Source organism: Cyanistes caeruleus, chromosome 2 (assembly GCF_971803275.1).
Source record: "Cyanistes caeruleus chromosome 2, bCyaCae1.hap1.1, whole genome shotgun sequence".
In the NCBI taxonomy this organism is placed as follows: Eukaryota; Metazoa; Chordata; class Aves; order Passeriformes; family Paridae; genus Cyanistes; species Cyanistes caeruleus.
Window position 1 is genome coordinate 112,186,586 of NC_141702.1, and position 26,616 is coordinate 112,213,201.

Consider the following 26,616-nt stretch of genomic DNA (forward strand, 5'->3'; position numbering starts at 1 on the left):
CTGTTGTGAAGCTGTGTGTAGGCTCACACAGCTTTTCTAGTGCTTCTCTTTCAACAAGACTTTTATGATGAAAATATAAATAAAAAGTGACATAAAATTATACAGCTCAGCACAAGACTGGTTGAGGCAAAATCTTCTTACTGCCATTTTCATGGCTACACCATAAAGTTATAACCAATTAGTTATTAAGTTTTCTCTGCTTTTAATCCTTTGTCATGCACATGGGCTCAGAGAGGTATTGCCACTCATACTTTGCTAATTTATAGCACAATCATATGTCTGTGATGCTATATTTTATTTGATTCTTTCTTGCATTAAGAAGTTTAATTGCTTTGCTCTGTTTAGTGCAGAACTTGTAATAGAGAACAAATACAAGAGCATGACCCTTCACAAGTAAATTGTAGTTCTGGGTTAAACCTAGTCAGCATCCACCAACACTTCTGGCTTTTTTTTTTTTTTTAAGCAGCAGTAATATAAAATTATATATAAAAGTAATATAAAATAGCAAAGCGACCTGCTGTGCTTTTGGAAGGGCTGTTTGCAGGTGTACCAAAAGATGCTATCTCTGCTGTGAGCAGGATGACCAGCATTGCCTGTGGGAGCCAGCTGAGGATCTCCCTTCCTCATTTAATAGGAGCCCAATGCTTTGCTCTTCATCAACTGAACCAGTCCCAGCTGGCCAGAGTCCACCCTGCAGGGGATAACAACCCTCAGGAGGGGCAGGTTTGCTCCTGGATGAAGCTTCAGCTCCTGCCCTTCTTGTGGAGGTTTGTGCCTCTGACCCAGGCTCACTGTGGTGCTGATGGAGCTGAGCCCTTCCCGGGCTTGCTGCACTGTTGTGGGACTGTTCTCAACATGCAACTGCTTTCTGTAAAGGTAACTCAGCTGTCTCTGAGCTCTGGGTTGTCCTGCAGTGCAGACACATTCCCTGGGAGAGGTCCTAATGGCTCAGAAGGTGAGTGGAATTATGGTCAGTGGCCTGCTTTGAGACAATCTAAGATAACATGGCAATTTTGTCCTCTTGCATCCCCTTGTTGATTTCTTCACCACCTAAAAACTTCTTTGTCTGAAGAGGCAGAGCCCCTTTTTACCAGCCCTAGCTAGGTTTAGCTCTGCTTAGCTCCACCCCTGGTTTTTGCCTTTCTGTCGGTTTCTGGACACAGCCCTTTGTAGCCTTTATTCGTTTTAGGATCTGATTCAGGAGGAGAAGGTTTGATTTGACTCTGTGCTGGCAAATTCTGACTTTTCAGTAACTTTCAAAGCATTCCTGCAGAGAGCGATGACACGGAGAGTCCCCTTGCCAAAATGTAATCATGCAGAAAATGCAAAACTGAGATCACCATATAGATTATTTTATAATGTGGTCACATGAGAGCACATGGCGTTGGAGCCAGAAACTGAACAGTCAGTGCAACAAACTCTAGATTGTTGTAATTTGATTCACGTAAGGGAATTGTGTTAGCTTTTTTGGCTGTGGTCTTCATGTTCTGTTTGGAAATGTATGATGTCATTGTACCAAGCAAATCACAGCAAAAGGCTGCTTGTATTTATGTTGGCTGAAGGTTTAACCAAGTGTACATGGCAAGCTTAATTTATTGCTACTTTAACTTTGTTTAGTCACTGAAGGGCTTTATTTATGCTGGTAAATTCAAATAGTGGCTAACAGTGACCACACAGCTAAAGAAATGGCAAGAGTCATTATCACTAAATCACTTTGTTGCTGAGTTCCCTTAATTAGGCAGTGGGGGAAAAAAAAAATTGAATCCCTGGACATTCAATAGTGAATATGGTGGTAAAGGAGAGTGATTAATTGAGATATCAGTTGCTTTCCTTAGGAAACTAAATTTCTGTAACCTACTATGGCAAAGTGAGAATGAAAATAAAACTCAAGCATCATCTAAACTGCTGAATTAATTGAAGGCATATTAAAAAGTTTTATAGGTTCTCTATAAAGTAAAATAAATAGCAAGAAAGCTATATTCTTTATGCAAACATTTTTCATTACAGTACGTGTCGGTCCCTTGGTGAGAGCTCATTAACTTTTTAAAAATTACCTTTAATGGGCTACTCATTATCATCACCATCAAATGCTTCATTTGTCCGACATTCTAGCGTTTAGAGCAGATTAAAGCCAAAATTACCTTCTAGATACAGGGCATATTCAACTACACAGGAAAAAAAAATAAAATCATTCTGTAAAGTCATGGCTTATAAGCAGTGAAAATTAGGAATGTTGAAAGCAGCCTTTTTTTTAAAGTTCAGAAATGTGTCTCAGTGTGGTAGCTGTGGTTTTCAACAGTGTGAGAAAAAATGAAAAGGTTCCTCATTTTAAAGTCCCTCATTGAAAAGCTATTTTGGTTAAACATAATTGTGAAACAGGCACCTTGAAGCCTGGTCTCCAGGGCTTGGGCATATCCTTGTTTGGCTGTTGTTTTGCTTAGAGTCTTGAACAAATCACTTCTTCCTTTGCCTGAATTAAAACCTGTGGGTATTGAGATCTCCTTTGCCAAGGACTGCAAACCTCTGCATGAAAGCTGCTTTAGGAGATCACTGCTTCATTGTTACTCATCCTGCAAGAACTCTGCTTGATCTCAAAACCACTCTAAGCAGGAGCAGAAACAGCACAAGATCTGAATTTTTAGCTTGTTTAAATTGGCTCAAGCTTCTCGATTTCAGTGGAAATTCACTCATTTGCACCAGTAGGGAAATTGGCGTCCACTCTGTTTTTTTCCTAAGGATGTTTGAGGAGAGTGTGAATTCGGGAGTGCTGATTAGGAATTAGACATCCTGGCATGTTTTGATTTATTGGGGACTGCAGTGCTCAAATGATCTTGTTGTGATGAATAGCAAAGTTCATCAAGGTTACTTTAGCAAAGGCAACCTCAAGAGCATTTCTGTGATGGCAACTTGACTTACTCCTCTGAAGAGGAAAACAGTATATAAACAGGGCTCAGTCTAAAGCTGGATGAACTCTTCTAACTCTGAGGGAGCTGTCTGGTTCATGTAAGCCATGGGTTTGGACCTTCCTTTGCCTTGTGCTTCCCTGGGGTACCTGAACACGGCAGCTTTGCCTGTGCTGCTGATATTCAGAGGTGCTCTTGGGCTGTGCTACCGAGCAGGCTGAGGAAATGGCACCACCCTTATGCAGATGAGGTGAGGTTCTTTGGCTTAAGCATGCTGGGGTGCCTTGCTCTAGTCTTCCTGGTTTTGGGGACATGTCCCAAGAATCCTTCCACTGTCAGTAAAAAGATCCTGTTACTGTTAAAATCATCCACTGCTGCAACTTTTCATCTATTTCCTCCAAGAATCTTAGTTTATTTTTCAAAGCTATTGAACTGCAAATTATGGTGCTGCAATATATAGCCAGGCTTTTTAGTTTAACTTTCTTCCTCTATTGGGTCTTGGTTTGAGTCCTGTATCAACAGTCCTTTGTTTAAAATAAAAGTATTGTGAAATTGTCTGGTCTACTCACAATGCTCTTTTAAACCCTTCAGCTGATAAGATTCTCCAGATATCTCTCTTCTGGCACTTTATGTCTGATGGAGGAAGTATCTGAAGATGGGTGAAAAGCTGCAGACACCCTGGTGCAAAATAAAAGAAGCTTCAGAACATCTCAATTGATGGAGCTGGAGCGTTCTCCAGATATTCTGGACATATTGCTGATAAGGTTCATAAACACATAATCCAAAGAATATAACATATGCATGCCCCTGTTATTTCTGATCTATTTAGGCTTGTAAGTTGTAGCATTGCACAATGCATTGTTAGGTCCTCATGGCAGATTCAGATGCTCTTCAGAGCTTTGAAGCATTCTCCAGCCAGTGCTTCTTTTAAGTCTGCTCCTTGTTTGGTAATATACAGGCCAGCTGGATAATTTTTGAAAAGCAGACAAACATGCAAATTTTATCATGCTAGTACATTCTCTTGCTGCTGTATCTTTGCTGCACTTGGAAATGAAGACAGTGTAATTACCTAACAATTATCTTGTCAGCTTGTAGCAGAATGTGAAATTTGGATTGAGGTAGGCAACGAGAGTGCATCTAAACGTCAAGCTCTTGTGATGTGGTGTTCATTTACTTTCCATGCTGGTTTTGGAAATGGGTAATGAGGTAGATGTGTGGGGTTAAGCTAAATGGCCCAGAGTGGTTGCCCAGAGCACAGGAGACTCATTGGCCATGTAAAGCCTCCATGTACCTACTCATTGCTGCAGTGTGGGGTCAGACTTCCTGAGCTGCATGGAATGGAGTGCCGCCTTTAGCAGCATTTTTAAGGTAGTTTGACAGTCATGAAAAGTGGGGTGGCATCATATTTTTGCCTGGTGGAAGGGGCAGTCTTTTCTCTATGGGACCACTGAGGCAGCATGCCTCTAAGAGTATGCCCAGACTGTCCCTCCCTCTTCTCTGTCAGCCCTGCTAATGTTGCAAGGTGAAGAGGATAAAATAGTACCTGAAGAACAGTTCCCATTTTTCAACCCTTCGTTTTTGGTTCTTACCTGCAGATATCTTCTGGAGGCTCCCTTAAACACAGGGATGCCAGCTGAGATAAATTGCGATTATTGCCATTGTAGACAGTTTGTACATATTTGTACAGGAAATGGTGCTTACTAGGTTTAAATCTCAACAATGCCAAGTGTCATTCCTTTCTGATGCAGAAGATGCTTTTTGGCAAACCTCTGTCTGCTGGATGTTCTCCTGTCTGCCAGGAAATACTCATTCCTTTCCTGATGGAGAGGGCTCTGGGAGCGTCACGGTCCTAAACTGATATAGCAGTACTTTTACAACCACAAATTCCAGCTGTTCTGTGCTGGTAAGACATAGCCACAAAGCAGGCTTAGTTTTCACTCTGATCACTTTGCAGCTTTTTCCCTCCTGACTTTGCATAGCTCAAGAGACATCTTAGCAAGTATACCAGTCAACACAGAGAGGAACATGAGAAGTGACTTTCAGCTGACAGACTCTGATGGGCCCTGATCTGGTATCAATACTCTTGAAGACTTTTCAAAACAAATGCTGTTTCTGTCAATGCAACTCTTTAACACTTTGGCATTTCAAGGCCTAAGCTTCCTGCCTTTAGCTGGCAGTGTGCGATTTTAGAGATTAGAGATCATATTATGAGTTGCTAAGAGGTTTGTGTTTCAAAGTCAGTTGCAAGTTAAGATATATCTTGGCAGAAGGATGCAGTAACTGGGCCAGTCTTTCAAATACAATCCAGGCTGCCTGTTGCAAAGGACTTTTCATTCTGGTATAGGCAGTCAGGTTGCACTGCTGAATGCTTTGTGTGGCAAGAGTGGTATAAGAGTTGTCTTGGAGGTACTGAGGTGTGCTTGACAATCTCAGTATTTTTAATTTTTTTTGTTGTTGTTGTTTCATGCAGTGTGGTGAATATTGCACCAAACCAGTTTTGGTTTTCCACTGATTCTTAAGAATAGAACATTATTCTTTGCCATTATACAGTTCTTGAGGTCTTGACCTCTTGTACTGCTGTGAATACTGTGGACGTTTGCAAAGCTTTCTGTATAATTGCTACAAAAAGAAAGTTAAGGATATTAAGTGTATTTTTCACTGGTTTAAAAAAAAAAATTTAAAAAAATCACTTAGTTGTGTCCTTAGAACAGGAACGGTATGTTGCCCTTCATCCAGTCCATGCTAGGGCTGGAAGTCTGGGGTTCACAGTGGAAAGAAACTGAATGAAAGACAGAGAACAATGGCAAAATATTACGCATACAACACAACCCTCCTGCACTGCCTATCACCAGAGAGGTTGGGATGGATTGTGTGTAAACTGTAGTGGAAGCTAAGGAAGCTTTAACTGGGAAGTGAGGAGGAAAGGTTAAGGTTGTTAAGGGTTTAATAGCTTTCTTTCTTCTTCCTCATTACTTAAGTCAGTGATTAGAAATTTGAATTAATTTGCAGTAACTTAAATAAAAATCCCCCTAGTGAGGGCTAGCTAGCAGTGGGAAGTGTGAACATTTGGGCTATAAGCATTTCAGCTGTTATATCTTGGAGGGGTAGTAGATATGAACATTAAGTGCATTGGAAATACAGTTTCAAGGCACCTGAACAAGATCCTTAGGGTTGGAAAGAAAAAACAGGAAAGGATGTGTATCAACTTTGTCACGGTCTGAATATATATACTCTTTGCAAATTTCAACCCTCATCCCAGCTGGGCTAGTCTGTATGGATTAATTTTATAACAATCTGAATTGATGTTTTTAAAAACTTCATTCCCTGCTCCTGGCACAAATGTAACCAAGCCACAACATTTTGAATATATACGTATTACATATGCCACCCCTTGCCTCTGTGGACTGCAGGGTTATTTGGGTTAACAAATGCTGAGCACTTGCTACAAATTTAATACCTTTATCTTGCAAAACACAAAGCTAGGAATACAGTAGATTTTTTTCATTTATTTACTCTGCTCTAGCATATGAAGCAGATGATGTCAACAGTAGAAGTAATGATCACCACCAGTGTTGGAGGTGCCAGTAGGTTCATGACTCAAATAGCTGCAGGGCTTTTTCCAGATTTAAAATGTGTGGTGAAGAGTGTTCTCTTGATACAACACAGGTATTTCTCAACCTGGGCAATAAAATGGTGTACCAAATGGCTCAACTGTTCTGGACATTGCTCCACATCCTGAGCAACATTAACTGAGCCTTCTGTTTTCCCTGTGTCTGCAATTCCTTAACTCTCAGTTTTGATGGGCTTTCTGCCCCACTTCATCCTTGTCTGTTGTGTTTCCCTCCACGTGACTCCCCTGGCACCTCTCCCTCTGTGTGTCTTTTTCTCTTGCATCTGCTGCTTGCTTGCGAACAACTGTGTGGTGGGGCACTGTGTACTCCTTTTGGGACGCCATGGACGATTACATCAGCATTAGAGGCAGCTGCCACCTGCACAGGGGCCCTGCTGAAGTCTGCCACCTGTGTCCAGTGTGTCACTCATGCAAGTGCCAGCTGAGTGCTCATGCAGGAGTAAATTGGGTGCTTGTGAGCTGTGCCATCATGTGTGAAATGGCCAGGGTCTCATGCATGAATTTAGTGATCATGTGTGACCTGCATGTGCAGCCTTGTGTGAGCAAGTGAGGCATCTCCAACCAATCGGATGCCCATGTGTGAGCTAATTGGGTGCTCAAGCACGAATTAATTGTGCCTCCATGCAGGGATTAATTGGATAATCAAGCATCAGTTCGCAGGACACTCATGCATGAACTAAGTGGGTGCTCATGCACAAACTGCTTGGGCGGTCTGGCATAAATTAATTTGGCACTTGGACGTGACTTAATTGTGCACCCACGTTCAAATTCATTGGGCACTGAACTGATTGGGCCCTCATGCATGAGCTGATCACTCAGGTGTGAATTATCTGGGTGCCCATGCATAAACTGGATGAGCACTCATGCACATATCGATTGGGTGCTCATGCATGAGCTTATTGAACACTCCAGCAGGAACTTGCTGGGCATCCCAGTGTGACTTCATGGGATGCTCATGCATGAATGCCCCAAGCAATGTATGACCTGAGGGGCATAATAATACATGTTCAGGCTGAGTATTATCCCTGCATCCCATAGGGATAGGGCTTTAAGTTTGTGAAGAGTAGGTGCAGTCAGACTGTGATAAGGTTGACCCAAATAATCTAGTCCACCAACTCAGGGGGCAGAGCTTGAAATAGCTTCTGAATGAAAATTCAGACGATGATGATGATGATGATAACCCCTGTAGTTTGTCTCCCTGGGATGGGGCTAGAATTTTAATGAGTGCATATGTGCTTGGTTATGATATTAATCCCTTACAGTCTGGTCCACCAGCATAAAGGATAGAGTTTGTGATGGATAAGGGGTTCTGACTATCTGAGAATGGCACTTAAGGACATGATTTAGTGGTGGACTTGGTAGTGTTAGGTAAATGGTTGGACTCAATGATTTCAAGCATCTTTTTCAACCTAAATGTTCCTATGATGATTTGTGGGGCAAGGAACAAAATTGTAAAGAACATTGCAGCAACACTAATCCCTACTGTATGTTCTGCAAGGAGGAAGGATGGAGTTTATAATTGCTATAGATTAAGACTGGGAAAATGTTGAAAGTAGAGACAGTAATGTTTGTGTGTTGAAACATCTCTTACATGTGTGTGTTGCGGCAGAAAGGGGTGGAAGGTATTGAGATTAAACTGTAGGGTTCACTTTGTTTGTGCATGGGCACCTAATGAGCTCCTGCTTGAGTGCCAGTTTAGTCCATGCGTGGTCTGGGTGCCTAATTAACTCATGCATGATCACACAATTACTTCACGCATGGGTGCCCAATTAGTGCACACTTGATTGCTCAAGCAGTTCACGCATGAGCGCCCAATTAGTTCATGCTTGAGACTCCAATTAGATCTGGATGAGCACCCAATTTACTCATGCATGAATGCTCAATTAGTACATGCATGAGCACCCAGGGAGTTCACAAGTGCACCATGAGTCCTCCCCAGTGCCACACTGGCCACACCTGGCAGGGTTTAACCTGGTCAGCATGGGAGGTGGCCATGAACTGCCCTGTGCAGGTGGCAGCTGGCTCTGAAGCTGAAATGCTGTCCCAAAATGCCAGGCCCTCAGAAGACCCCACAGTGCAGACAACGTGTGGAGATGCTGGAGGAGACATATGATCAGGAGGATGGCAGAGAAGCCATGTGAAAGAGGATGCTCCATACCCATGGGATGCAGGCCTGGATCACTGCAGCCCAAAGACCACATACAGCAGGGCAAGGACACTTTGAACGTGGCCACGGGTGACACTGGGAAGACACCTAGCAAGACACATGAAGGAGTGGCAGACAGAAGAAACTTTGTGAACACAGCCCCAGCTTCCTGCATTGGAATCAATGAGATGATTGGTGCAAACCAGGTGTAACTTGTGGTGCAAATAGAAGAGCTGAGTTTAGGAAGGTATATTTAGCTTAAGTGGAGTCTAGAAAAAGGGGAGAAAAGGTGCTTTCTTAAGTGCTTAATTTCTTGTATTTTATTCTCTTTCAGTGCTTGAGCCTGATTAGAAAGTAATTTGTGTTATCTTCCTATGAAAATGTTCCCCCAGTAGAGGCGGTTTTGTGCTCTACAGTCATTAGTGGAGAATGCAGGCAGCACCCAAGCCTGACATGGCCTGGAACTGCAATAATTGAAGTGACTTTGAGATCTAGGAAGGAGTATTGACTGTGATATGGGAAATTTGAGGTACTGTGGTATGTCCTTCAAGTCTGGAGGTGTAGGTGCAAACAGTGTGTAAGCAGGTTGGCAATGGAGAGTTCAAGGCTAATGGAACAAGGCCCTGAGGGGTGGGAAACTGACTGGGACAGGATGGGATGGGTTCAGCTTTGAGCTGTGGCTACAGCCAGGGACTCAGGAGTGCCATCCATGGAGAGTCTGTGAGCCTAGGACACTCCAGGAAAGCTGCTGTGCTGTGGAGGGACTGACTGCAGCCTCTAAACAGATCTCCAGAGACCCCAGAAGCACATGGCAGACACGGGGAGTTGAGCTGAAGGTCTCTTATTTTAAAATAGACGCCTGCTAAAGGAAGTGTTAACAAGTGCTCTGCGCAGAAGGGAGGCTCTAGTTCATCATGAGCAGTGCTTGTAGTGCTGTGCTGGGCAAAGTGTGCACCACACAGGGCTTATTCCTGCTGCCTGGTCCACAGGGCTAAGAGCAGAGTTGGTAATTAGGGTGTGTTAAGATTGTGATGATGTCAAAAGTAGAGTTTAGAGTGGCCAGATGTTGAAGCAGTTTGTATGTGCTTTTCAGGGAGGCGAAGGGTGGAAGGCACAGGGCAGAAATCGCAGGCTTTTCTGCATTCACATTGCACGCCCAGCTTGTTCACGCATGAGTGCCCGATGAGATCACGCCTGGGTGCCCCATCAGCTCTCACTTGAGCACACAATTAGCTCCTGCTTGCACGCCCAGTTAATTCATGCATCGGTGCCCAATCGATTCATGCATGAGAACCCAATTTCTTCACGCTTGCATGCCCAATTAATTTTTGCATGAGTGCTCAATTAAGTTATGCATGAGTGCCCAATTAATTTGATAAGAGTTCAGGGAAGCGCCGCTACTGGGAACCCTGAAACTGAAGCCAGATGCAAATTAAACCACACCCTTTAAAGGACCCCTGGACAAATTAATCTAGGCTGGAAACCAGTCCCATGGTTTGAATTGAAAAGAAATTAAAACCAGCTCTTGTTCTACACCTGGGTATAATTAGTTCAACATTAACTTGGATCTTTTTTTAGGACCCAGAAAGCAGCTGTGTGAGATGCTGGCTTTCTCCGCTTAGATTTCTGGCCTTTCTGTTGCCATATGAGGTTTCTTGTTCTGTTTTGTGCACTCATCATTAAAATGTAATTTCCCATCATATAGCCTCCTCAGCCAGAATGAAGTATCCATGAAAATAAAAATATTTTAAATGAAAGAGCAAAGTTAAACCAGCAGAAAAATTCAAGAACACAAGGCAGTTCCCAGCCTGTTTCTGTAGGAATGAGAAGTGCTGTATTCTTACCTCCAATGGATACTGCAAAAGGCTGTGCATTAGCAATGCCTGAGCATTTAGAAAACTATTTTTGTAAGCAAAGACCTAGAGGAAGAGGATACAAAGGTCTTTTTTCATTATTACTTAGGCTGAGTTATCCTTTTGCTTTTTGTTTTTCATTACTTTTGTGATGATGACAATTCCATCACCTAATTTCCATTTCTTAGTGACCTCTGTTCTCCTATCATCATCTTCTCTCAGCTGGGTGGTGTAGTTCCTCAGCTAATGTCAGAGCAGAGAAATTGTCTCTGGAGGTCAGAGCAGCAGCTGATAACAGTTCTGTCCTCTCAGCCAGCAGCTGTTTGCTTTGGGAGCTGGGAGCACTCAAGAGGGTGTTTTTTCTGTTTTTAGACTCAACCTGTAGATTCTTCTAAGCTGACCTTTCTTATCTTTTCAGTGTCCTTATAGAGGTTTTAATTTCTGTAACAGGTTGCTTGTAGCAGTAACATCAAAGAGTTTTACCAGCTCACATCTTTTGAGTCTACTGTTCCTGAGAAATGGGCCAAACCTTGTGTAATATATGGCCAGGCTGAAGCTTGGGACTCCAAAAACTGAAAACCTGGGACAGAAACCAAGCACTTTTCATTCTAATTTGACTGGAAAATGAACAGGAGACCATAAGGTTGTCTGTCTGCCACTTTTTTACTTGCTTTTTATGATATAATACCTGATACATGCAAAGAATTATATATTTGGGCTTCAAAATTCAGTGGCTTTGTTACTGATTTTGAATAATTCTTTTTAAAAGTGGAAGCCACACTCTGTTCCATCTGTGGCACCTGTTTAAGTAAAAAAAACAAAAACCTCCCTGACATGGCTCACTTGTCACTGGTTTCAACATTTGGATCATATAAGATTTTTTTTTCCAATCACAGAGAAACTATTATTGATTTTTTTTTCCTTCTTTTTTTTATGTTATGGTAGGCCAAGGGGAAAAAGAAGGCAAAAATATCAGACACGCATGGGCATCTCCTGATGTGATTTAATATTCTGGTTTCTCCACCTCAGATTGAAAGAATGACAAGACAGAGCTGTTTGGGCTTGAAGATGCAGACGGTGAATCTCCCTTGGGGCTTAGTTCTCCTGTTCCTATTTAGCTTGAACTCTCTGGGTGGTGTCCCTGATTTAGAGCATACTTAGCAGGTGCAACACGACTGGAATGAGGCAACACAACAACAAACTATGTAGGAGTAGAGAAGAACCAGAGTTTTAAAAAGGAGGCACGAAATGGGTTACTGCACACAGAGCAAAGTAGAGGCGTTTGCAGACTCCACAAGTCTTTTGGAAAGTGTTTCTGGTGTCACTTCTATTTAATTCTAATCTGGGAGCAAAGGGATATATCTGTGTTTCTGCTCCCTCCCAACTGGAAGGTGCCTCCTTAAACTGTCGTAGGTCTCTTTTGGAGCATTTATTCCCAGCATGACCTAATTGTAACTCTGGTGATGCAGGCTTAGGGACAGTGTTGAATTTAAAGCTCAGCAGCATCAGCTCAGAGAACAGAAAGGAAAACCTCTTCTGCAGGGCCATGAGGGCTCTGTGCAGTGTTCTTGCTGCATCTGGCAGATAACCAAGAAGCTTTCCATCAGACTGCCAGAGCTGCACTGCCCTCTTGGGCATGGAGTTAGTGCCAGCATAACTAAATGAAAGGAAAATATATTAACTAAATATGAAGGATTCCAAGGCATCTTTTCATCTTGGGCAGATATGCCTTTGCTGCCTGATGTTAATTTGCGGTGTGGTGACTGGGTGGCAAAATGCTCTGCTGCCCACACGTTGAACTGTGAGGTCTAAGGAGAGAGTGTGGGAAGAAAAAAACCAAGAGGGAAAAGTCTATTATAGTTTCAGATAATAAACATTTTATTGTACCTTTTACACATTCCAGGGGATGCAAGTAATTTTAAACTGGACTGTGCAAACTGCTGCCTCCTGAAGACAGGTGTGGTGTTGGTGTGATGTTTGGATATACCTTCTCCATGAAGGATGAAAGAACAAGCTGATGTTCAGTTTGGATCTGTAGTTAGCTCGCTCCCTGCCCCCTAAAGTTAAAAAAGATTGGAGGATGTGTAGGTCTTAGAAGCCTTCCCTCTGCTCTAGCTCCTCTTCCTGCAGTGACCTAGGATGCAGATGAGCTGGCTTCTGAACACTAAAGAAAATTAGAAAATGTTTGCAACCTGTGGTTGCAGAGAAGAGACTGCATTTCAGAGGTTTGAGAACTTATTTTCCTCAGCTGATATGCGACCTTTAAACTCAGCTGTAATGTTGGTTTTGCCTTCAGGAGCTTTTCTTTTCTTTTGCCTCAGATTTGCTGGAGTTTACACTGAATGTAGTAGTGGAGCAGACAGGCTGGTCCATGACACCTCCTTCCTCTCTCATGGTCTTTGCTGTATCAGTGAGAGACAACTGATGTGGGGCCTGAGCCATCAAAGTTGTCAGACCTGGGCACAGGCCCCTTGTAGGAGTTATCTGGCTAGGTTAGAATTTAGCTGGCACAGCCCAAGGTCAGCTCCTTCACTGATAAGAGCTCTTGTGAAGAAAGCTAGAAGTGATGGCTGTCCCCCCTTTCCTTTAGGAGTTGGTGCAAAGCTGAGGTTTTACTGCTGGCCCTACCTGTGCTCCATCACAGCCTTGCAGCAGCTGTATCTGCCGTGGTCTCATGCTGACACAACTCTGACCCAGCCTGCTGGCATTCCTGATGTGCCCCAGCACTGCAGATTTGCTGTGTGATCACTGGGCTATGTCTGACTGATCACTGCCTCTTGCCCTCGTCTTGACCTGGACCTGCCAGTTTCTGCTCCAGCTCTGTGTTGGTGAGGGCAGTGCTGGAACCTTCTTTATGAGCCTTCTTTGTTCCCAAATTCCAGTGTCTTGCAGAGCCCCCTGCACTCATTGCTCCCTGACAGTTAGCAAAGGTGGGGACCTGTGGTAAAGCTTCAGCTTAAAAATGGTTCCCAAGGGAAATGAGGGGCAGGTCCTTGCTTCTGGCTTTCTTCATAGCAGCCCTTATCAGTGAGGGAGCTGATCTTGAACTCAGCCAGCTGAATCTTAGGAGGGGGATGTATTCTGGGCCGTGAGAAGATGCTCATACCTGGCTGAGCACCAGAGCTCCCCTCTGTCTTCTGTAGCCCATTGTGACTGGATGGCTCAGACACACTTGCAAGGCTCCATGTTCAATAATCCTGCTCCCCTGGTCTTTCACAGCTGCATGTTCCTTGCTCCCTGTCCAGCATTGTATACAGTTCTTCCTGTTACTAGGATTTTTGTGGTCCCAGAGCCCCTCTTGCTCTTGTTTCAGCTCTTATTGAAAAGTTTAACAAGCAATATAACACACTTTTAACTTTATTAACCCGGAGTTGCCATGTGCTGCCTGAGAGATCCTAGTGAATTCCAAACCCTCAGGCCTGTGAAATGCCTCCCGGCCTGTGCCTCACTTGTGTGTAATTTGGTGAGCATGACCCCGCTGAAGTGGGAAGTGCAGTGCCCTGTATTTCCCTAGGGCAGGAAGCACCATCTCTTTCAGGAGGCTCATGGCTGAAATGTTTATCTTCTGCTTCAGTGCTGAAGCTGTGCTGAAGATAGTTTGTTATGCTCACTGTTTCTCTGGTGAGGGAGGGAAGGGATAAAAGCTGGGTAACCATCAGTTTTTTGATGTAATCTGTGACTGGATTAGGTGCAGTAGTGTCTGTGGATGGGGAGTTCCTCTAAAAAGTAAGGAGATCACCTCAGCCTGTTCTTTTCTTGATGTTGCAAACCTGACACTATTTTCTTGAGAACTCCCATCAGCCGAGAAAAATAGCAACTGTCCTTGTTTTTCAGTGGATACCCCCTCAAATGTGGGTTATGCCCACTGATAGAATTAGCTGGCTGATAGAATTACTTGGTTCCAGTATCAATGATATCTTATTTTTCCTTTCTTGCTTTGTTGATGTATTTACCTGATAGTCAACTCAAACTTTTTATCTTTTGTGGGGAAGAGCACAGGTCCAAATAGGGAGGGAGAGTAAGTCTAAACAGTATATGTGAAGAAAGTAGATTTATTCTCACTTATGTGGATTGGAAATCGACAGAACATTAATAGCTTTCATCACTCCTTTCTTCTCTTTCCACCCCATCTCCTTAATGCTGCTCCTACTCTAGGTTATATTCCCTAATGCCTCATTTTTCTTAATCATAACAGTTGTTTTATCATATCCTAATGTATTTTCTGATGCTCTGCAAGACAAGGAGATGTCATTTGTCTCCCAAGACTTTTTTTGTGTGCATTTTTAGGCATTCAGGACTGGCTGAAAAGGAATTTGTCAGCCCTGTTAAGGTACAGTTTGAGATAAATCTCAAATTGCAAATAGACTGTTGAATTTGTACCAACAATTCTTTTGGGTTTTGAATCTTAATTTAGAAGTAGACAAGCCCAGTGAAAAGACTGGTGGTGAAATATTGAGTGTTTGGAAATGCAGAGGTGAGGACAGGGACATGGTGCTGGGGAGTGAGTCTGACAGGTAGGCCTAGTTAAAGTAACTTTAAATGAATTAGGGACAGTGGGGGTAAATTAGTCTGCACTGAGTTCCACACAACCACATCTACAGCAGCACCTGAGCTGGGGAGTTCTATAGCTAACTCAGGTACCTCTGCACTACAGACATACCCTGAGGTAAAGAGAATATAAATAGGGTTGGAAGGCCAGGGACAGAGCGAGCAGCCAATCTGCAGAGGGTGGAGGAGCTGGGATCAAAACTGCTGCCGGTGCTTTGAAAGTCTTGAAAAGCCAGAGCCTTAGTTTGCTCACACAGGCACAACTCCTCTGGGCTTCGGGGAGAAAGTGCCTGAGAGGCTCTCAAAGCACATGTGCAGAGCCAGCCTTGTTGTGCGAAAAAACAAGCTCTGATTAACTGTGCACGTGGCAGGAATTTTGCATTGCCACTAAAGCAATGAAAAGTCCTGAAAGATTTCCATGACATTAATTTTAGTTCATTTGAGATAATCCATGTAGGGCTTAAATAATACATGAGATTTATGCCATCGAAGATAGGCAGTGTATCTCAGCCTTAGTGAAAAGAAATTTGCCTTGTTGACACCAACCAGGCAAACCAGCAGACAGGACAAAACTAGTTTTTCATCGGAGTATCGCTGCCTGTTTCTTCTCCTGGCTTTCATCTCTCACTCCCTTTCTTTCCCACCTCCCATTTTTTTTTGTTGATTGGTGTCACCTCACATGCTTAGGATGTCTGCCTGTCTGCTCAGAGTGTGAACACATTCCTCAGAATGCTGATTTGTTCGTTTCACGCCAGTGTCAAAATGACTTATTAAATTCGGCACCTCCTGATACTCGGTGCCTGATGTGTTGCTATCCAAACATTAAATGACAATAAGCATATGCAGCCGCTGGGCCTAGCAAACTCATTTACTTTGATAAAAATGTCATGGCAATATGCTTTAAATCACTGTCCTTTTCATCATTGTTAATTGCTAGCTGTAGACCTCTTTCCCGTGCGTAGTGCAAGTGTTAGGATGCTGCTCCTCCTAGCCTGATTAAACATTTTTTTTTCTAACTGTAGAAATCTCTTTCAGTGGCAGTGTTATTTCATCAAGAGATGGATTTTACTCTTAATTAGCCAACATGCCACCAGGGATACTTCAGTCATGGGTGTGAAAAAGCCTCCAGCAAAAGATTGTTCCGTGGGATTAAAAAAAATAATGTATCAGTGACTTGGGGATAATTGGCAGCTTCGGTGATGGTACGTTGGCTCTAGCAGTGACAATATGCTCTGGTGTAATATCAGTACCTGCTTCTGTCTGCTTTCCAGTTGGCTCACTGCAGACTCAACAAGAGCAGTTCTGTGTATAACAATGTATGCCATTGAGTGCTGGGGGTGGGAAACCATTCCCCACCTTTTCTGCTGCCACTGGTGAGCTGCACAGCTTTCACAAGGCACAGGATGGATTTGTGTTCCCCTCAGCAAAAGTCCACCTTCTTCTCTACCCATCCATGATGGCTTGAACTTGATGCTGAGTTTGGAGTTGGATATATCTGTTAATTTCTTGCTACTAGTCATGTACTTAATTTGGACCTTTTCTTTCCTTTTTTCTTTAGGAGCTAGATGCTTCTGTGGACAGAAGGGTTTGACCAGCTGAATTCATGGCAATATTTTCCCCAAAATAGTAGGAAAAGGATTTTTATAAACAACAACAAAAAAATCATTGAATCCTTCTGTTTCTAGGGAACATAAAGTTATTTGTTGGGATGAGGCCATTTGCAATGAGAGAGTAGAATTTCAGACATCTTTGTAAAGATACCCATTTAACACTCCAGGGATGACTTTCAAATAAACTCTCAGAGCTTGATCAGAAATAGTATCTGAAAGATTGACTCAGCCCAGTGGTATTAAAAATAAATGTGTCCTGCATAGAAATAAGAATTTTAGTAATAAAATATTATTATGTTTTGAAAACAAATTCTAAAAGGGGGCAACTGTCTGTGTGTGAGGAAGGAAATCCATGCTGCTTAAGATGTGGAAGTATGAGGGCACGTCAGTCACATTGCACTGCTGCCTGAACCTATTTTAACATTTGCAGACTCAACCTAAATTCCTTCAAGAAATCAAACCCAAACAGTCTCATTTGGTATATGTGTGCTTTAACCAAAGCTTGCAGAAATCCATGACAAGTTTTGGGATGTGATTCTAATTGTCACGAAGAACTTCCAATTACTTAGTACATTTTCTAAAGAGAGAGAGAGATACCATTTCATCAAAGATGTTCTTTTCCAAATGGAATGAGCTCTAACACATCCTTCACACTGTAAGCCTGTCAAGCTGTAGTAGAAAGATATGTGATCAGGCATTTGGAGGTGCCTGCCTTGCAGCAGCGAGGCAGGGGTTGTTGCTTCGGTGTCAAATGAAATGAAGAGATGGTTGGACTTTGCAGGGTCTATCTTCTCTAGATAAAAGGCCAGTGACCTTTTCACATCAAGCCTGGAGAGAAGGGTCTGGTTAAGGGTGATATGCAAAAGTGTTGGCAAGAGGGCTGGCTCATTAGGGCTGAACCTCCTTTCTCTCACCTTAGGGAAGTAATTTAAGATGTGTCTATCACATTGCTGTATCCTCACGGGGTGGTGGATAATTCTTTAAAAGCAGGAACACAAAGAGAAGCACTCTGAAATATTGAAGTAATACCTTTCATTTAGAGAAACGCAGACTGTTTTTCTTTTGAGTTTTTGGGTATTTTGAAGTGTTTTGATTTCAAAATTATCTGCCCATAAGAAGGAGTTAATAAAAAAATGAAACGGAATAATTTCAAAGTACTACAAAATTTTGTATTGAACAGAAATACTGGAAGTTTTATTTTGATCTTTGTTTTCCTTTGGTTAGATGCCAAAGAATTAAAAAGGTAGTGTCATTTCCCTTCCCATCCTCAATCCAGTCACAAAATAAAAGATCTTGTTTATGTTATTTGTAATAGGAAGCCAGTTTTCTATAAATGTTTTTGAATGATGCCCAACCAGAAAATGCTGGCTATAGACAAATCTTGTAGACTCTTCTGAGTGGCTTAGAACAGCTTGAATTGCTTCCTTACAAAGAGAAGAGGTTGCATTTTTGTACCTGATACAGTAAATACCCCTGAAGTGGCAGAAAAGAGCCACACATGCTCATCAACCATTTCAAACACCTTTAATCATTCCAACACCTATTTTATCTATGGATAGTTTGTCCCTGCCAAGCAGTATTTATCAATAAATCTTTCCACTCGTGTGTGCAAAACTTGGTTTGTAATATGAATAAAGCATTGGGTGCTACAACGCAAAGTAATTTTGTTCAAGTTTTTAGCAGTCAGTGTCAGCCTTGATTACTTCACGAGACTTGCATGGTGTGTGGGCAGGAGAAGATTAGAATTTGCTGAGAGGTTGCCTCTGTGTACCTGATATAGTAGTATTACTTACACCTGAAGTGGCAGAAAAGAGCCACTCAGCATTAGTTTCTCTCATGCTCTAGTAATCCATTGTGGATTATTATTGAGATCAGCTTGGGAAGGTAATACGATTTTAACACTCCAGCACAGAGTAGGAGAGGAAGGAAAACGAGAAGGAAAGAAACTTAAGGCAGCAGCTGACGTCTATCCTGTGATGTGAACAGTGAGTATTTTTCAGGCTCGTGAAAGATCATGTAAAATGGTAGAACAAGCATGACAAAGGTCTGAAATACAATAACAAAATAAGATTTTGGGGAAGAGAAATTAATGTTTCTGGAGATAAAAAATATTTTTGTTTTTGTGGGGTTTTTTTTGTGTTTTGTTTTGGTTTTTGTTTATATGTCATTCAGGTAGCATATTAATATAAACAATGCTTTGTTTTCAGTATTTTAAAGGTCAGCCATGGAAGTAACTGAATATACTTGCTTGGAGAAAGAACAGAAAGCTCAGAGAAGATGTCCAAGTCTGGTAGGATAGTGGGATGTGGGTGCTTTTGAAAGGCTACAGTTATCAGAGTGCTTGGTTTAAACTGGTGATGACTGTTGATTAAAAGACCCTGCCTTGTTTGTGCAGAAAATTTAAAATAATATTGGTTTTGTTCTCTAGTGTGCAAGGGCAAGGCAGTGTGGAAAGCGTTTTGTGATGATACAGAAATGCACAAGGGGCTAATGATCACTTTTAAATTCCCTTACTACTTTCATAGTTTTTGATTTAATTCTTCTCATTCATCAAACTGTTTGGATGTGGTATTTGAGTTGATGGAGGCAAATAGTATAATGGAATGAAAATACTCAGTATCAAAGAAGACACTGAAAAGATGTGGAAATTGTGCCGAGTCAGGTTTCCATAGTTAGAGTAAGAATCCCTCAAATAAACAAGCAGAAAATTGTTCTCATCCCCGGTGCCTTTGAGTCTGTTAAAGTCAAGTAGAACCGACAGAGCTACTCAGTGTCCTGATTTCTGAGTTAACAGTGGTGCCATTCAGACAACAGACAGAAACTCTACAAACTCTTCTGCATACTCACATGTTTTTGGAAAGAATTCTTCGTTATTAGAGCCATTATTAGAAAAATATCCCTAACACTTTGTTAATGGTGTTGAAAATAACATAACACTCCTTTGCACTGTATATTACTTTAGCTGAGAAAACTTTTAAATAGGAAGGGATCTCAGGAAAGCTTTCCCAATCAAAGCAAGCAGAGACAGAGTTGGTGGGCACCACTAAGAACTATTTGCTGGTACATTTTTGACGAGTGGTAAAGAGTTAAATGAAACTGGAAAACTGTAAGTTTGTGGCATTGCTGCTGTGCGCTGTATTCTGGTTAAAATCTGTTGTCACAGCTTTATCATCCATGTAATCAGGTGTGATATTGGCTCTGTGTAGCCCCTCCTGCCTGCTTTCTCCCAGTTTACTCTGGGAAGAAGCAGAGTAGTAAGAGAAAGAAAGGGAACAGAAGCATTTACTTGGTCTGAAGTGCTGTTAAAAGGACATCTATGGGCCACTTATTTCATACAGTTTCATTCTGTAAATGCCACTTGAACTAAAATATTCCCTTTCATCCTTCTGACAGAAATATGACACAGTAATTCTTTGTGAAAATGTAGATGATATGCTGCAGTAGTTACAGTGAGTTAGGATTAAGTGGCAAATGCCTACTCTTAAAGGCTTAATTAAAGACACAATAGCTCTGGGAGGTCATTATTGTAATTACAGTGCTGCCTATATTGTTGTAACCGAGTACATGGTTGTAGTGTCATGTTATCTCTACACAGCATCCTGGTTTGATGAGGCAGCTATTGCATACATTCCATGGACTGTGATTTGCATGGGCTTTCTGCTAGTCTGCTTAAGCTTGAAAATCTGATTCAGGGCTCAGTTTACTCTTTTACCCAGTTTTATATGGGTACAATTCCATTAACTTAAGCGTGAACACCTTAGATATTTTATTTTTTTTTTTACCCCCACGTGCTGGAGGAAAATTAGGCTCTCTGGCTTTGGTCACAATCTGTAGAAATTAAGGAAAGGGCTGAAACATGACATTTGTCCTAATGTTCTCTGTGTATACAGACATTAAGAAGAAATAATGGTTTTCATCCTAACTTGATCAACAGATAGTTTGAAGAGTAGATCCACAACAGAGGAAACCAGTGGGCCTGTGTGAAATTAAATATTAATGTTATAGAATGCAACAATCATTTTCAGCAGTGTATTTCAGGGCTGTCTATCATAGATTTCCTAGAAGTGAGATTTTTTTTCCCTTCAGTATCTTTCCAGTCTTATATTAAAGCCTTGGAGCAGTATGGCTTTTGCTTGCCATGAGAGAGAGCTCCACAACTGATTAATCCCATGCCTTGGAGTATTTTATTCTGACTGTTTGGGAAGGGGATTGCAGTGGTAGAAAACAAAGCAAGATTAAAGACAGAGTGGGTGCTAGTCTAAGTAGAGTTAGGGCAAGACAGATCTCAGGGAGCTCTATCTTGCTAGGTTAGGCTTGTGTGGACTGCTGAAATGGTAGCTTAGTTTCCCATGTTTGTGGGATGAAATCCAATTGAGTTTAGATCTCTGTGGAAAGGAGTTGGAATTCTTTTATTGAGACATCTTCTCTGAGAGGACTGAAAAAAGGATGGAACCAGGTACCCAATCATTCCATTGCCTTCTCTAAATGCTGATACTTAATTAATTTATTTTTTTTGTTTGAGTGGGTTTTGTTTTGTTTTTTTGTTAATCTCTGAGTATTCAAGCAGGGCTTGCAAAATGGAACACAGTCAGCAGGAGAGATGGAATTTTACCCCAGGAGACAGATGCCTTTGCTTTGGGAGCTGGGAGGCTGAACTTCAGATCACCTCATGTAAAAGTAGCTTTTTGAATGCTTCCAGCATGTGGCAGTATCCTATCTTTGGGGTTATTGTCTAAGAGTTGGTCACAGCTCTGACTTTCCTTGGCTTATATTGCATTAAGTACCCAACAACAAAAACAAAAGCTCATTTTATGTTTTATGTTAGGGTAGGATTTGCCTCATTTCAGTTATCTTTAAAATGTAGTTTATTGTTGAGAATAAATCAGGCATAGATTAATTTTTATCCATTTTATCCATTTGTAGGGTTGTGCAGGTTCTAGTCTCATTATTTTAACACCTTTGTTCCCTGATCACTTCTCTGTTCCTCTTAATTAATAACTACCCTCATAATATCACACCCACAAATGAATATAATGATCCTGGATCTGAGCTATATGGCATGAGGATTGTGAGTTTTGTGCTCTCTGCTGGGATATTGTCTGCTGTAAAATACTGGCTTGACTTGTGTGTATGCACTAACATTGCCTTTCCAATCTCTGCTTTCTACTGCTTTAGCTGAGATGGTCTTATTAGTCTTTCTTGGGTTTCTTCTCTCCAGGATACAGGTAATTTTTTAGATTATCTTCCCTGTAAAGTCTTCAGCCTTGCCTTGTCAAGGAGTAACAAGGTTTCTGACAAACATCTGCAGTAAGGTAGACATAAAATAAACATTTGCTTTTTTGAGAGATTTTTGAATTCATTGAACTGTGTTCCTCTACTGGAAATAACTCTTTTGATAATGTCTTTTTTTTCCCCGTACTGCTTTATTTCATGGATAAATCCATTCCTCTGTAAGAGTGGGAATGTACTAAATTCTTGTGAAAGACAGGTTTGTTAAGCTTGAAATAATAGTATCTATCAAAAGAGGGGTGCTAAAAGAATTATAAATTCTTCTGATCAGACCAGCTGAATCTGATGCTGAGCTCTGTATACCTGAATTCATGAGTAAAATTCTAGCTGTGGTGTCCATTCAGGACATATCCATTTTAATGAGACTGCTGTGCAAGGAGTTAAAGTTATGTGCCTCTGCTGGTAGGAAAGCAGCCTGTATGTGCTGTGGTAGGAGGTTGGCAGAGAAAATTTGGATGTTTTTTCCTCAGTTGTTTTTTTCCTTCCTCTCCCCTTATCTTGTCTCATGTCTCCTGTGTTAGAAGTAGTTGAACAGACAGGAACTCTGAACTTAAACAGAAACTGATGAGGTTGTTCTCATACCATTAGTTTATTATTGCCCCTGACAATTACACTATTGATATGATTGGGCTGTACTGAAATTAAGGGAAGTGCTTAAGAGTACAGTTTGTTCAGTCAGAGGACAGCCAGCTCAGAGAACAGAGGGATGCAGCTGCATCCCTCTACCAAATCTCAACTTTTACGTGGAGTTATTATTTTTTAAATAAAGTTCAAGTTCCATGTGATTCCAGCTCGCATCATCTCCTGCTGCTGTCAGGGTCTCTAAGGCTGAGCTGACTGCACCCTGGCAAGCAGAGCAGTGAGAGAGGAGGTCACCACTGGCAGTGATGTTTAATCTGAGCCTGGGAAGTATTGCTTGTTCTGGCAGTGCTTGGGGCTTGGAAACTTGGGAAAAAGATATGTTCTGCAAGTTATTTTGATTTTAATTCTCTACCCCTTCCCCCCACCCCGATTTCTTTTTTTTTCCCCTTTTCCTTAATGAAACTCTTTCAGGGCTTTTCAGTTTCTAAAAAATGGGGAGGATGGGACTCATTTACTTTTATTAATTGTTGGAGGCAAGAGATAAAGGACGAGAGAAAAAAGAGGAACACAAACTAGAAAATGAAAATAATATATTTTTTTTTTCCCTTTTATAAGGGAAGTACTGTCCCAAATCCCCATTAAACATGTGTTTTCCATGGGTAGGTATTTTTTTAAGAAAAGAAAAAAATATTCATTGAAAAGGTGGGAGAGGCCTGAATAGCTCTAATTGAGTGCTCCACTTGATTGCTGACATACATTTGGGAGAATGAAGTACAGGCTCCTTGCTGGCCAGGACAGCCTCCCTGATGTTAGCCAAAACTTAATGGGGCTACTGTTGTCCCTTGCTATTTTCATAATCAGAAAATAGTAATAGGCCAAAGGAGCACACTTGAGTTCCAAATATGATATCTGTATTTGCTGAGTATGTGTAAACATATGAATCCTCATGACATACACATGACTCAGGATTGGCTCCTGGCAGTTCTTCAAAATGTGGGGAGAGCACAGGTAGATGATCTAAAAGCTGTACCAAAGGATGCTTCATTTCTGTTCTTTATAGTATTTTATAGTTGTAACTATCAGGTAGGTATTTCTGATATGTTCCAGGAGTCGTTCTGTTGGATATAGTGCTTTTATACTCTTACAAAACTCTTAAAAACCCCTCTCTGTTCTTATTCTGGCACTGTATAAAAGCCAGGGTAGACCTTATCACTTTCTGTTCTCTGTGATGCTTTGTAGGTCACATTACATTACTCTACTTGGCAGAAAAGGCAAGTTCAGTGGGAAGCAGGAATGAATATTTAGCTGGTAGTATACCCATGCTGCAATTTTTTTTATTGTTCAGATATTGCCTTGAAATGTAGGTTTTGCAGACTGCCTAAGCCTAAACGCTCCTTGCAACTTTTCCACGTATTTGAATTCAGTCTTTGCCATTTTATAAATTGATTTTTGGGTTGCATGACACATGAATCACAGGTTGCATTGAGGAAACATAAATCAGTCTTTGATATCTGTAAGGCAAAAAATATGTCTGGGTGTTAGCCTTAGAAATATTTTTTTTTTCTTTTTAGAAATATGCCCCTCTTTCAGAATTCTCAGTAAACAGACTGGGAATTCACAGTAGCTTGAGCACATCCAAAACCCAGCTTTGTTTGAAGCCATAATGAGCCTGATTAAAAGACTTTTTTGGTGCTAAAAATGTTGCTTGAACTCACTGAACAAAGCCGATTGAGAAGTCAGCCGTCGCTTCAACCTCATATGTGTGTCAGATGCTGGAGGAGAACAAAGTTGACATTCCCACAGAATAGAGCTCCGGGGAGATCTCAAGGAAGTGTTGCCAAATATGAGGCTCCTTCACTGAATGCTTCCACTCTCCCTCATGAATCCAGAGCAAAACATTTGGATACAGAAACACTTGTCTCAAGACAAAAAATCCCAAGTTTTTTCTAGAGTATTTACTCAAGTTGATGGCCTTTGAATTCCAAGTGTCATTGTGTGTTTATATTCACGCCGTGTCCTGCAGAACACCATCTGCTTGTAAAGTCTTGCAGAGAGAGTGAGAATCTGAATTTCTGGAGAAATAACTTTCAGTGGAAGTAAATCATGTCCTCCAAATACCTCACCAGTGTCTGCTCCCACTTAGTGCATCTCAGTTGGTCCAATTGCTCAAATCTGAGCACAAATCTAAAAAATAAAAAGAATAGGTGAGAACAATTAATACATAGTTCAATGTTGACATTATAAATCATTATTGCCAGTGCCAGTAGTGTGCATTAGAGAGCTATGAAAATCCAGATATGCAAAATCAGGAGCTTCCTGTGCAAATGAAAAGCAACTGGAGCCAGGACATGTTATCAAAGCCAGAGATGCAAAACAGGTATCATGTTAGGTAGATCTGCACTTGCTTCCTCTGTTGGGCCACTTCTTTGTTGTCTTCCTTGTCAGAGAACTTTCCTAAGCATGTTTACCTGGCCAAACCATTCCACCACCCTGATGGGGCTGTGTCAGCTGCTTTCCTCCCTCATTCAAATTCCTCCTTCCTACACTGCTATTGCTGCTGTCCTTTCTGTGGCCCAGCATTACAGGTCCTCAGTGCTCTGGCCACAACATGAGTTGTTCTTGGTGTCTGCAGAAGCACCAGCAGGGCCAGTTTATCCCTTCTTGTCTCTGTCTCTATAGTACATGGTACAAATAATTTTGCTTTGAAGTAGTTTCACTGTCCTCATATCATCTCATTTTCTAATTATTTCTCCAGTGCCTGTCATGCTGTTTTTGTCAGAAGGAGGTTTCTTCCAGCAAGACTAGCCTTTGGACTCCTCATTTTTAAAGTCTGGTATCTATCAGCACTCCATCCATTCAAATTAATTGTGATTTCTCTGCAAGTTTTCATTTTTTCCTTTCCCTCATTTTCCTCTCAGTTATTCCTATGCAAACACACACTCAGCTTTGTTACACATTCCATGTGAGGGCATCTTAAGCTTCCTAAATTAAGCTGCTATTTCCAAGTAACTCCTTACTACTGCCCTCACCCAGACTCTCAGGCTGGCAGTGATCTCTCCTGCACTCTTTCTAAAACTTATTGCAGATCTAGGCTTCTCTGGTAAAGTGTGAAAAGGGACTGGTTGTTGGCAAGTGTTTTGTTGGGGTGTGCAGTTGTGGGAAAATGTTAGGTGACTATGCAGGCCTCTGACCCAGTTATACAATTTTTAGTGCCATCTTCTTATGGAAGCACAGAATTTTAACTGTACTTTGGAGAAAAGCTACTTTGTGCTTGATATGTCTTCTTACCCCTTTGTTACTTGCTGTCAATGTAAGTACAAGGACTATTGGGCAGTCAATTTTCTGAGGATGCTACATAAAATTGTTTTATACAGCAAAATAAAAGCTAACCCCCAGATTTTGCTTATCCCACCATTCTGCCCAAGTGCTCATTATCAGACTTTTTCAACTATGCCAAAAACCATCCTGTGTGTGAGGAGTCATTTCTGAAAAATCAGGATATCACAATTTACCCGTCAGGGCTAAATGAGGGGGTTTAATGAATTCCAACACAAAAATTCCTAGGGTGGTTGTACTAACAGCAAGTTGCTTTAAAAGGACTATTTTCCTCTACAGGGATTTCAGTAAAGAGACAATGTTTATTTTTTCAGTGGAAAATTGATTGTAACTAAGAGGATACTTGGCTTGAAAGTGGGGAATTATCATATCATATGATTAAATGAAAGCTTACCTTGTTATAAGGTAACTAGACATATCCCAATAGAATTGAGACAATGTTTGATTAAGCCAGATTTTCCTACTTTAAATTCAAGGAACAAATTAAAGAATAATTGAGATCCTTTTCAGATCTTTTATAAGCTGAATATATAAAGCTGCAGCTCCAGGTGGCAAAGCAATTAGCTGATGAATAAAATCAACCACACTGTCATTCGTCAGATGTTTAAATTCTATAAGCCAGATAAATTAATGTGTTCCTTAAGCCAAATAAACGGTCATGCTCTTCATGTTACCACTGAGTTCCCCTGGGAATGGGCTTGGGAACATGTTGATAGAA

At 41.4% G+C, this 26,616-nt stretch overlaps 1 long non-coding RNA gene across 1 annotated transcript in view; it reads left to right on the forward strand.

Moving 5' to 3' along the window:
• Positions 1 to 727: 727 nt before the first annotated feature.
• Positions 728 to 26,616, forward strand: part of LOC111926686 (uncharacterized) — a 306,644-nt gene continuing 280,755 nt past the window's right edge. The window contains exons 1-2 of the long non-coding RNA XR_002863124.2: positions 728 to 767; positions 877 to 955. This is a non-coding gene — a long non-coding RNA (uncharacterized LOC111926686). The remainder of the gene's footprint in view (positions 768 to 876; positions 956 to 26,616) is intronic.